At 35.2% G+C, this 9,787-nt stretch overlaps 1 pseudogene; it reads right to left on the reverse strand.

Moving 5' to 3' along the window:
* Nucleotides 1-494: 494 nt before the first annotated feature.
* LOC123824934 lies at nucleotides 495-1,174 on the reverse strand (annotated as a pseudogene).
* Between the last annotated feature and the right edge of the window lie 8,613 nt (nucleotides 1,175-9,787).

Below are 9,787 nucleotides of genomic sequence, written 5' to 3' on the forward strand. Positions count from 1 at the left end.
CCAGGACTGCTGAGTTAATTGGTAAGACACGTCTCCCTTTTGCTTGTAGCCTTCTGTATTAAGTTCTGTTAGATTGTAATGGTGAGGGCCCCGCCTTTATTTACCCATTTCCCCTCTGGCTGTTCATTCCTAGCTGCTACCTAACACTTCCATCCCTTTACTTTCAGTCTCTGTGTGTCTTTCTGAAGTGGGTCTTTTGGAGGTAACATATATCTGGGTTTTGTTTTCTTATCCATTCACCCACTCTATGTCTTTTGTTTGGAGCATTTAGGCCATTTAATGTAGTTATTGATAGGTATGTAGCTATTGCCATTTTTTTCTAACTCTTCTTTGACTTGCAAAATAGGCAGTTAGTTTTAGTTTATTGGCTCACTTATCAAAAGTCTAATGGTAGGGCTGATTAACTTGCCACAGTTCATCCAATGTCATGCATATGTTCTTGTTTTCTCTTAGCTTTGTTGGAGCCATCCTCACACTTGAATTAATTTGTCTTTTTAGAAGTCTTGCCAGATGTTTTCTTTGTTGACCTTTCTAAGTTGCTGCTCCATTTGAAAAACTTCACTTTCTAATTACACAATAACCCTTCCAATCTCATAATTCTTACTGACCAGGGATACCCAATGACTCCATTTCTCTTAAATTACATCCTGCTGTGAGTTGCATGTTTTTTTTTTTGCTGACAATTTAAATATTGAATATGTTTCCATAACTTCCGGAGCTCTTTATGTGAATGTTCAATCATATAAACTAGATTTCCATTATATACTTTCCAAACATTGTATCCAAACTGTGACATTAGTTCTGGATTCTCAATTTGAACCACTTGATGATCTGACTGGACAATAGAATCGCTTACACATTTTTCCATGCAGTAATACCATTTTTTTCTGGCCTGAGGAAGGGGCTGGAAGTTCATATCATTTCATACTGAGCAATTCAACTGGTTGTCAAGCAGTCAGTCATTCAAATTCACCTTCAAAAGCAGAGTAAATCTGGGGCTGTCGGGTAGCTCAAGTAGCTTAGCAGGCATTATCTTAGTAGGCCAGTATCTGTAAGTTTCCCTCTCCACTCACACCACAGATGCTTCTCACATACCAGGTGCTTCATGTCCTTGGTCAAAATAGGAGAAAACATCTACCACAACCTCTCCAGTCACAAAACCCATGCCTGCCATTCCTAGGTTTTCCCTTTCTGATTATTTTTGTGGTTCCACTCTGTGTCTTATTCTCTTTTCTTGTCTGTTGATGACTTTCTGTATTACTGTGTTTGGATTCCTTTCTCTTTATTTCTTGAATATCTCTTGTAGGTTTTTGGTTTGTCGTACCTTATGCTTCCTGTATGCCAAACTACATATGTAGCAATCTATTATATTTGATGGTGTCTTAAGTTTGAACACACTGAAAATACTATAATTTTTACTTATGCCCTACACACTTATGTTTTTTTCATTATATTTTACTTCTTTTGTGTGTGTGTTTGAGTATATCCCTTAATATAGTTGAAATTACATATGATCTTCCTACTTTTGCTTTTTAGCCTTTCTACTAGCCTTATAGTTGGTTGATCCACTGTTTTTATTATGTGTTTGTATAAGTGAGAATTTTTTCCTATATTCTATTGTTCATGTTTTTTAGCATTTCTTTTATTCTTAGAGTTTTCTAGACAAAGAAAAAACTAAACTGATGGTTCATCACCATCAAACTAGTGTTAAAAAAATGTTAAAGGGACTTCTCTAAGTCTCCTTCAAGTCTTAAATGATAGCCTTGCTGGATAGGGTATCTTCATTGTAGTTTCTTGAATTGTAACACTTTAAATATTTCCTGCCAATCTCCTCTGGCCTACAAAATTTGTATTGTGAAATCAGCTGTCACTTTTATGGGAGCTCCCTTATACATAATTAACTGCTTTTCTCTTGCTGCTTTTAAGATTCTCTATATTTAACATTTGACATTTCAATTATGATGTGTCTTGGTGTGGGCTTCTTTGGGTTCATCTTGTTTGGAATTCTCTGCACTTCCTGGACTTGTATGTCTGTTTCCTAATTCCAGGTTAGGTAAATTTTCAGTCATAATTTCTTCAAATGTTTTCAATTCCTTATCTCTTTTCTCATCCTGACACCTATGATACAAATATTGTTATACCTAATGTCATCCCTGGAGTCCCTTAATGATACTAGTTTTTAAAAATTATTTTTTTCTTTTTTCTTTTCTGATTTATTTTTTTCCACTTTCTTGCCTCATAGACCACTGATTCAATCCTCTGCTTCATCTAATCTGTTAATTTTCTCTAATATAGTCTTTGTTTTAATCATTGTATTCTTCATTCTGAATGATTTTTTTGTTTTATGTTTTCATTTTTATGCTTCTTATATCTTTGTTGAAGTTTACACTGAGTTCATCTATTCTTCCCCTAAATTCATTGAGCATTTTTATAACTAGTGTTTTGAACTCTTCATGTGGTAGATTGCTTGTCTCATTTTGTTTAGTTCTTTTCCTGGAGTTTGGTCCTGTTCTTTTACTTGGAAGAATTTTCTTCATCTCCCCATTTGGCTAACTCCCTGTATAAGTTTCTATGTATTAGGTAGATATGCTATGTTTACCAGTCTTGGAAGAGTAGCTTTATGTATTAAGTATTCTTTGGGGCCCAGAAGTGCAGTCAGTCTTCCTAGTCACCTGAGCCAGGTGCTCTATTGATATTACTTATGTAGGTAGTGTGTGCTTTCCTGTTGTAATTGAACCTTGATTGCTGTTGGCATGATGGTGGGGTGGGACTGACCCCCCAGCTGGCTCACTGGCTGTGAGGAATGGCATTGAATATAGTGGATGAGCTGTTGTGTGGGTGCTGACCCCAAGTAGTAATAGTTACTGTGGAGGAGTTTGGGTGCTTGCTGAGTCCTCCCCTTGGGTGTGTCATTTGCGGAGATGACTGAGTGATGGCTGGTGTGGTCTGAAGCTAGCCACTTGGTTGCTAGTTTTGGGCCTCTTTGGAGGGCCTGTGGTACAAGGCAAGGTCAGCTGCTGCCTGTGTCCAGCCCAGAGTCATATGGTAGAAGCCAAAAGTGATCTGCAGTTGTTTGCTGCCTATTCTGGGCTTGTAGGCACCTGGGACAAGTTATGCTGTAAACTGAGGCCAGCTGCATAAGTACCTGGCTTGCAGCTGCTTTGAAAGAGGTATGGGGACTGCCAAGGCCAACCACTGCTTGTTTGCAGTTTATGGACCTTTGAGAGATTTTAGGAACATCCTCAGTGTGAATGGAAGAATGCCACTTGTATGGAACATGTACAAGAGGAAATTTTGGCCAGGCTCATGAGTTGGGTGAGTTTTTAGGGACTCACTTAGAGCAAATGTTGTTGGCCAAGTTAATGTACTATTCAGAATGGTGCCTGCCTATGCCTGTTGGCTGGGGTGGGTGGAGGGCTCAACAAAGAAGCAGTGGCACATGCCTGTAGACAGCTGCTCTAACCTCTGCCCCTTCAGCCTTCACTCTGAAGTTAGACAGTTCACCTCATCCCTGTTCATCCCTGGTGGTTTTTGAGCTGCTGCCCCAGCACTGGAGCTCAGAGTGAGTGAGTTTATGAGTCTGTGTGAGGGCTCTTTAAGAGGAATTCCTGGGACTCCAGAAGACCTTTGTTTCACTCACTCACAGTCCCTGCTGGTTTTCTGGGACTGAAAGGTAGATGTTCTGGGGACTTATGTCCTAGGCACTGGAGTCCTGGGCTGGGGTACCTGGTGTGGAGCTGGGAGCCCTCAGTGCTCTGGGAGGACCTCTGAGATATCCTGTCTCTTAATTGCTGTACTGCAGGTTTGGGAACTGCTCATTCTGTGTCTCTGCTCTTCCTACAAGTTTGCACATGGCTTCATCTTTATATCCTCAGTCATAGAACTTCTTTTAAACTAGTCTTCTGGTGGTTCTCAGCAATGGTTGTTCTGTACTTTAGTGTTAATTTTGAAGTGGCTGTGGGAGGAAGTGAGCATAGCATTTACTTACTCTGCCATCCTAACAAAAAGTCCTGTGATTTGTAATGTTTTGGAAACCCAATTGATATTTTACAGGTTTACTCAACTATGAGTCTGAACAATACAGCATTTAATATCTCACTTTCTTACCAATTTATTCAACCAAATTTTTCTTTCTCCAATTTTGCCTTATTTCCCTTCAAATGTAATTATAATTACTTAATTTAATCTTCTGAATTCACTATGTAATAATAGCTTACTCTCTCTTTTCTGGTTCTCTTTGAATAGATGATCACCTCTCAGTTCTTTTCATTACTTAGCATTTTCATATTTGAAAATGTCAAATATAATTCATATTCCATACACAGCTGTGTAAAAATTACAGAAGAGGTTCAGTAATAGAATAACTTCATAGTATTATTTTACATTAGTAGAATTAAATCTTTACCTCTCATTTTAGCTATTTCTGAAATATTTACATTGATTTTATAATAAAGAATACTATTGCCATCCATAAGAAAGTATGGTAAAATATTTTATTATTTTATCCATAAAGTGCCTCCCTTTTAGTAAAAGAAAATATTTTACTAATAGGTTAAAATTACAAAAACATTCTGAAGTCTTTGAAATGAAGAAGTTGTTAAAATATGGATTATGACAATATTTCAAAAAAGAATATATTCCAATAACTTTATAAAATTGCTAGTTAATTATTACCTACCAACTCTGTTAATGATTTAGCAATATAAATATCATGAAATATGCAATTGATTTCAATTTTATCTCCCCTTAGCAAGTAGGATCAATTAGGATTTCAACTTGTAATTGCTAAGTGTGCATCCTTTGATTTACTGCTTTATGCTGGATTATTCTATATACAACTTTTGAAGAAATATTTCTGAAATAATTATTTTACTCTTCAAATTGTATTTTTGTGTAATCAGAGGGAAAACAAAGACAGTATTTTCATGAGAAGGTTTAAAAACTCAAACTATAAAGAAGAAAAAAAATCTATCTTCTAAAATCTACAACCAGCAATCTTTTCCATCTTATATATTTTCAGCCATCTTTTCTGTGTTTGTCTAAGAAAGCTTCCTACTAAGTTACAATTTATGCCAGTTTTGAACAAAGATTATTAGATAGTAAATTATATGAAACAAGACAAATGAATAAAATAAAACACATGGCAGAACAGAGTGAATGAGGAGGAAGATAATAAGTTGATGAATGTTTCATTAGGCAATAACTTACCTCCTCAATTGCTGCATTGCTAAATTGGATACTATTAGTGTGAGTAAAGTGTGTCTAATGAGATATTAAAGCATACAGATACTTTCTTGGATCCCCATAGGTTTAAATCAAGTTTGGTAGAGTACAAATAGACAAGAAAACAGCTAATAAATATAAGCAGTAACTGCTAACGTCTCCAAAAAGCTAAGAAGAAAGTCATCAGTGAAGGGAGAAATGACTGTGATGTGAACTGGGTTATTTCATTTGTGCCTTTTTCCTACAGCTAATGATAAAAATCAACCTTTTCATAAGTGATTTTAAAAATTAATTTAGGTGTCAGCTATAAATAGGTTATTTTCTGAGCCAACATATTCCAGGCTCATATATGCATAGAGACTTCTATATGAGTCAATATATGCACATAATAAATGGATATTTGAATTAAGGATTAGGTTCACCTTTTCTGACATAGCATAAATATGAAAATACTTAGTTTTACATTATAATTGAGCCTGTAAGAGGGAGGGAACTCTGAGCAGCAAGGATTGCATTATTTTGATTTGAGAAAGGTCAGTTTAGTCCCACCACTAGCCAAATCTTGAGGGAAATAAAATCAGATATTTTATTGGATGGATTTGAGCATTTGATTCATTCGAAATGCTTTATCTAGAGCCCTACAAAAAAAGAGAAACTTACTGTTTTTTTTAAAGAATTTATTTAATTTATTTTTGGACAGAGGGAGAAAGAAAGGGAGAGAAGCATCAATGTGTGATTGCATCTCACACACCCCTTACTGGGGTCCTGGCCCACAACCCAGTCATGTGCCCTGACTGGGAATCGAACCAGTGACCCTTTGGTTACTAGTTTGAAGGATGGTGTTCAGTCCACTGAGCCACAGCAGCCAGGGCTTTGTTTTGATAATAATATTTCCTGAATCATATATGTAGATCAACTTAAGCTTTTTGGAACTTGGAGGAATTCTTTTAGTTTCCAATCTTTAGTTGTGAAGTGATCTCCCATCATAACCTTCATTAGACAGTAACCCTCCCTGTATTTTAAAAGATGAATAATGAGTATACTTAAAAATTCATATAATAGATAAATATATAATGCATTTCTATCATTACATTCAGAAATGTATTTTCTCATTATAATGGGTAGTTTTAATTTAGTCAGTAGATCATTATTTTTTTATGATGGTACAATTCTAGTGTTTTGAACTGTGTTTTTTATAAAGTAAAATTATCCCTTATATAAAATGGGAAATTAGTCTTTCCTCATTATGTGGCATTTGACCTTAGTAGGACTATCATATTCCCCTTCTTAAGAATTCCTGGAAAATGAACTGTTTTCCCTCGAGTTCCAGGACATCTATAAATGTGTCCTAACTGGTGTTTATACTTCTGAGCTGTTTAGGATCTCTCATAAATTTGCTGTTGTGCTGCTTTCTTATATGTAAAATGAAGTGATTGGGAGAGACTACCAATTTTGACATTTTAATTTTAGTAAAATGTATTTTTATGAAACATCTACCTCCCTTTATTTCTGTGATCTAGAGTCACTTCTGCCAACTCCAGGGATTTGTCACATAAACAATGGAATAGTGACCTGAGACAGACTCTGAGGTTCTTCTCAGCTATAAAAACTGATTATTTATAATTTACAAGAATGGAAACTTTTCAGGGCTTATCTGTTTTCTTTTCTTAGAATGTACTCTTTAATGCCAACATACTTGGAAGTTTTTTCAGAACCTATCTTTGAAGTTCAAACTCTATTTCCTTTTCCCTGAAAATGTCATTGTCCTCTAATTAGTCTCCGCAGTCCTTATACTTTTCTAGTCTGTAATCAGTGTTGCCTATCACAAAATGTTTGTCTAATGGAGTTATTGAGGGGGGGAGCAAAAGAAATAGAACCAAATCAATGCTTTGATTAAAGTCTTTGTTACTAGAAGAGTCAAGCAAAATAAGAATGTGGAAGGAAGGCTTAACATCTACTAAATTAGTTTTGTTACCAAATCTTTTATGAACTGCTAGTCTTCAAAACTTCTGTTGTCAGTAATGACCTCTGACTGACATTATACATTTATTTTATACTTTATTTTGGGGGGTAGTGATCAGAATGTATCAGATGTCTTTTTATTTTTTAATTTTTCTTTCTTTTTATTAAACTTACTGGGATGACATTGGTTAATAAGATTATATAGGTTTCAAGTATCCATTTATGTGATACACGATCTTTATATTGCATTGTGTGTCTTTTTAATGTAGCACTTTGTTTTGCTCATTGACCCTGATCAGATAGTGTATTAGCCCTCAGAGAGAAGAACAACACTGGTTTCACTGCAGAGAGTACAACAGATGCTTTTCTGGATTAAGACACCAGCTTCATTAAGAAAATACATACCTCAGAAATATGAATTCAAATAAAAGTTAGTCTTCACAATGTGCTCTTTTATCTACTTCTTCTGGCCACCAGATAGCTTTGGACAATTGAATGTGTTTGAATTCCTGAGCTTATTTCACTGAAACATATCATAGGAAAATCCTAGGTCTAGGATGTCTAGAATTGCCTCAATTTTCTTTGAGAGGGTAGGAAAAAAGATATCCATGTAGGAGAACCAGTTTTAATTCAGGGGCATTACAGTGGAGATGGCAAGGAAACTATTAACATAGGAAACTATTAACAACAAAATTAACATGCATACATCATGACACCACAGGTATGTCTGTCTGAAATACTCAGTGTGTTTTAGGATGATAAATATCAATGCAGTGGTGATATAGAGACCTGCAAAGGTTGAACAGAGAAATCCCAACTGAATTATCTTTAGGAAAGCTAATGATGCTAGTAAATAAATAATGAAAATGTTTGTTAAAGGTAATGAAGGAAAACCTAGTGTTTCAGTATGGAAAGTATTTTTTTCTTACTACAGTACGTGGGCTGTATACTTCATCTAAGTGTTTAGATTAGTGTACATACTTATCAAGATTCAAAGGGAAATAGTTTTCTTTTGGGAAAGAGAGTTAAATGCTTTTGAATAAAACCTCTCAATGATTCTTTCACACATATGCTGAAATAAACAAATATGTTTTAAGAATGGACTATGATTCATTCCTCACATCATCTACAAAATAGACTTACCATAAGACTCAAACTATGGGAAATCTATAACAAAACATAGAAACAAATCCTTGTGATACTGCATTTGGTCAAGATTTTTCAAAATACAACTTCAAAAATATTTATGAAGAAAAATGATAAATCAGACTATAGAAATTGTAATCACTTCTGTTCTTCAATAGACACTAAAGTAAATGAAAAGACAAGCCATAGAGAGAAAACAGTTGCAAAACATATGGTCAAGGTATTGTTTTCAGATTAGAAAACAAAACAAACAAAACCTCTCACAAAACTCTCACAATGCAAACATAAACAGAACACTGAATAATAAAAAAAATGGGCAAAAGATTTGAGCATACTCATTAACAGAGAAGTTTTGATTTGTATTTCCCTAATGCCTAATGATGTGGAATACCTGTTCATGTGCTTATTGTTCATCTGTACCTTCTTTTTGGTGAAACATCTGTTCACCAAAAAGCTTTTTCCCATTTTCTAAATGAATTGAATGTTTTTTAAATCTTTTGAGTGTCCTCTATGTACTCCAGACACTAGTCCTCTGTTGGATATGCAGCTTGCAAACATTTTCTACCACATCATGTCTTTTTTTTGTCATCCTCTTCGGAGGGTCTTTTGCAGAGCCGATGTTTTAATTTTATAAGCCCAGGGTATCATTGTTTTCATTTATGGATGGTGTTCTTTTGTGTCAGGCCTAAGAATTCTTTGCCTACCCTTAGATCTTGAAGATTTTTCTTCTGTCAAGAAGAGGGGTGGTTTTTCTGTTATTTTGTTGGATTACGGTAGGTATTGTCAAAAAGATGTTTGTTTTTGGTCCTTTGGCAAGAGGGAAATATTTTTTCCAGAAAAATTTGTTTCTGTACAGTTGGAAGTTCCAGGTTGAATGTTATACAGTGCTTTTTCCTGTGTATATGGGAGACAATAAAACAGAAGCTAAGCAACTCACTACTGATTTGTTTCTTACACCCTGCAGTCCCTGGGCAGACTACCTTGTTCTCTCTGCCTTTGAGAGACTTCCTAAGCATTTGTTGTATGTCCAGTGATTTTTAGTTGTATTGGGAAGGACCTGGGAATAAAGTGGCTACAGCATCTGGTCAAAAGCAGGAGTCCCAAGTCATATACTTTTAACATAACAGAGATGCTATGCAAAGCTCTGTATATTTACTACTGATTTTACATTGTACTGGGAATTTAAGATGATTTACCCAGTTTGTACTAAGAAAACTGTATTGAGATGTTATGACACTCAAAATTAAGTGGTAAGATCAACCACTGTTGAGATTTTGTTATCAGCAGTATACTTATTCATCCATTCATCCCTTGCAGTTGAGGGCTCTGTATGTGTAAGGTACTGTGTTAGACACTGGGGATACAACAATGATAAAAATGGATGGAGTGTTGTCCATATAGAATTTGACACAACCATATACAATCAATACATTGTGTAAATATAAGTATAATCAAG

This window comes from Phyllostomus hastatus, unplaced genomic scaffold (genome assembly GCF_019186645.2).
Source record: "Phyllostomus hastatus isolate PE091 unplaced genomic scaffold, TTU_PhHast_1.1 phas_contig_58, whole genome shotgun sequence".
NCBI lineage: Eukaryota > Metazoa > Chordata > Mammalia > Chiroptera > Phyllostomidae > Phyllostomus > Phyllostomus hastatus.